Raw genomic sequence first — 3,236 nt, 5'->3', positions numbered from 1 at the left:
CATAATGATTGCTTAAAATGCCACACGCCTTTAAAAGAAAAGGATATAAATTGTCGAATGAAGAAAAATTGTGACTGATAGTTTTATTTATTCATTCTGTGAATATAAGTCAGCAAAGAAGTCACAGAATGATTCAGAAGATTTAGACAATTGCAAACCAGACTATTCATCTCATTTTTTCACATTTGTTTTCCATATCCTATGTATTATAACTGGGAAAGGGATCTGAGAGTCACTTCCTTAAAAAAATTTTTGATTATCTTAGTGTATGGTTAGGGCAGTGAACTCCAAATTATTCATGTGCCAAAAGAATGCATGTTACTAATACAACAAAAACCATTCATTTTAGCTGCCATGTCCTCTTCTGATGGCTTTCTGTATTTTAGAAACATATTTGTTGCTTCTCATTTATTATCCACTTTTATAGACAACTATAGTCAGTGTCCCATTATTGCTGTGGTTCTACCTCTACTGCATCTAATCATAACTTCCCAACATTTACAAAATTCTTCATGCTTGTAAAATTTTTTTAAGATGCTACAATATTCTTTATTTTATATATAATATTTTATATTCTTTTATTTTTATATTTATAAGATGAGATGAATAGTCTGGTTTGCAACTGTCTAAATCTTCTGAATCATTCTATGACTACTTTGCTGACTTATATTCACATATTGAACAATTTGTTCAATTATCTTTCAGTGGTTGGATAGGGCTGAGTTTTTTTTTTTTTCCTTTTTCTTGGCTATCACAGACAAAGCTGTTCTGAATATTTTTGTACAGATGAATTATTTTTTCCTATTTTATTTAACATCCTTGGGGAATAGTTCTAGTACAGAAGATATCTGAGTCAGAGATCTATGAGAAAATTTTTTTTTCTAAAATCGTTTTCCTGTTACATGTAAAAATATCATTTTTTGGTTATATATGTACATTCATTTTCTAAAAATATATTTCCTTATAAATCATGTTTGGAGAGAAAAATCAGAACAAAAGGGAAAAATCACAAGAAAAAAAATGGAAGAAAAAGAAAAAAAGTGAACATAACAAATATTTATTTACATTCAGTGTCCATAGTTCTTTCCTTGAGTGTGGATGGCATTTTCCATCCAAAACTTATTGGAATTGCCTTGGATCATTGAACTGCTTTGAACTTTGTCATTGGTAATCATCACACAATCTTGTGGCAGCTGGGTACAATGTTTTTTTCTGGTTCTATTTGTTTCACTCAGGATAAGTTCATGTAAACTTTTCCAGATCTTTCCAAAATCAGACTGTTCAAACTTTTTTATAGAAAAATAATATTCCATTACTTTCATATACCATAACTTGTATTCAGCCATTCCTCAATTGATAAGGTAGACTCATGTTCTTTGCCACCACAAAAAAAGAACTGTTACAAACATTTTTGCACATGTTGGTCCCTTTCCCTTCTTTAAGATCTCTTTGGGATACAGACCCACTAGCAGCACTGCTGGACCAAAGGGTATGCACAGTTTTATAGCTCTTTGGGCATAGTTTCAAACTGCTCTCCAGAATAGTCCAGAAATGGTCTTTTCACAATTCCACCAATAATGCATTAGTGACCCAGTTTTCCCATATCCCTTCATCACTTATCATTATCTTTTCTTGTTATCTTAGCTAATCTGAGAGGTATGAGGTGGTTTGCATTTCTCTAATCAATAGTGATTGAGAGCTTTTTTTCATATGACTATGGATGGCTTTATTTTCTTCATCTGAAAATTGTTTATATCCTTTGACCATTTATCAACTGGAAAATGACTTGTATTGTTATAAATTTGACTCATTTCTTTATACATTTTAGAAATACTGGCTATAAAATTTTTTCCCTTAGTTTTCTATTTCCCTTCTAATTTTAGCTGCATTGGTTTTGTTTGTGCAAGAAGTTTTTAATTTTATGTAATCAAAGTTGTCCATTTTGAATTTCATAATATCCTCTACTTCTTTGGCCATAAATTCCTCCCTTTTCCACAGATAGTTAAACTGTATCTTGCGCTTCTAATTTGCTTATATTATCATCCTTTATACCTAAATTATATACCCATTTTGACTTTATATTGGTATGAGGTATAAAACAGCTGAGTTTCTGACATTTTTCCCCCCTAGTTTTCCCAGCAATAGTGAGTTCTTATCCCAGAAGCTGGAGTTTGGGGGTTTACCAAATATAGATTACTATAGTAGTGATTATTGTGTCATGTATATCTAACCTATTCCACTGATCCACCACTGTTGCTTAGCCGGTACCATACAGTTTTGATGACTGCTGCTTTATAATAGCATTTTAGGTCTGGTACTGTTAGGTCACCAACCTTTGCATTTTTTCCCTCATTATATCCCCTTGATATTTTAAACTTTTTGTTCTTCCAAATGAATTTTGTTACTATTATTTTTTCTTGCTCTACAAAATACTTCTTTGGCTGCTTGATTGATATGGCACTGGACTTAGGTAGAATTGTCATATTTACTATATTAGCTTAGTCTACCCATGAGCAACTGATATTTTTCCAATTGTTTAGATCTGACTTTATTTACGTGAAGTGTTTTGTAATTGTGTTCATATAGTTCCTGAATTTGTCTTAGCAGGTAGACACACAAATATTTTATCTACAGTTATTGTACCTCTTGCTGCTGGGTTTCTTTTGTAACACTGAAATGTTGATGATTTATGTGGGTTTATTTTATATCCTGCAACTTCGTTTCAAGTAGATTTTTGGATGATTCTCTAGGATTTTCTAAGTATGCCATCATATCATTTGCAAAGTTATCTCCTCACTGCTGACTCTAATTCCTTTAACTTTTTTTTTTCTTCTCTTATTGGTAAAGTCAAAATTTCTAGTACAATATTGAATAATAGTGGTGATAATGGGAATTCTTATTTCACCCCCGATCTTACTGGGAATGCATATAGCTTTTCCCCATTACACATAGATAGATGCTACTTATAATTTTAAGGAAAACTCTATTTATTTCTCTGCTTTCTAATATTTTTAATAGGAATAGGTGCCACCTTTTGTCAAAAACATTTTCTGCATCTATTGAGATTATCATATATTTGTTAGTTTTGTTATTGATATGATCAATTATGGCAATAATTTTCCTTATATTGAACCAGCCCTGCATTCCTGGTATAAATCCTACTTGGTCATAGTGTATTATCTTACTGATAAGTTGTTGCAATCTCTTTAGTAATACTTTTATTTAAATTTTTTTGT

Source organism: Sarcophilus harrisii, chromosome 4, assembly GCF_902635505.1.
Source record: "Sarcophilus harrisii chromosome 4, mSarHar1.11, whole genome shotgun sequence".
In the NCBI taxonomy this organism is placed as follows: Eukaryota; Metazoa; Chordata; class Mammalia; order Dasyuromorphia; family Dasyuridae; genus Sarcophilus; species Sarcophilus harrisii.
The sequence above is the reverse complement of the archived record's forward strand: the minus strand, read 5'-3'. Positions refer to the sequence as shown.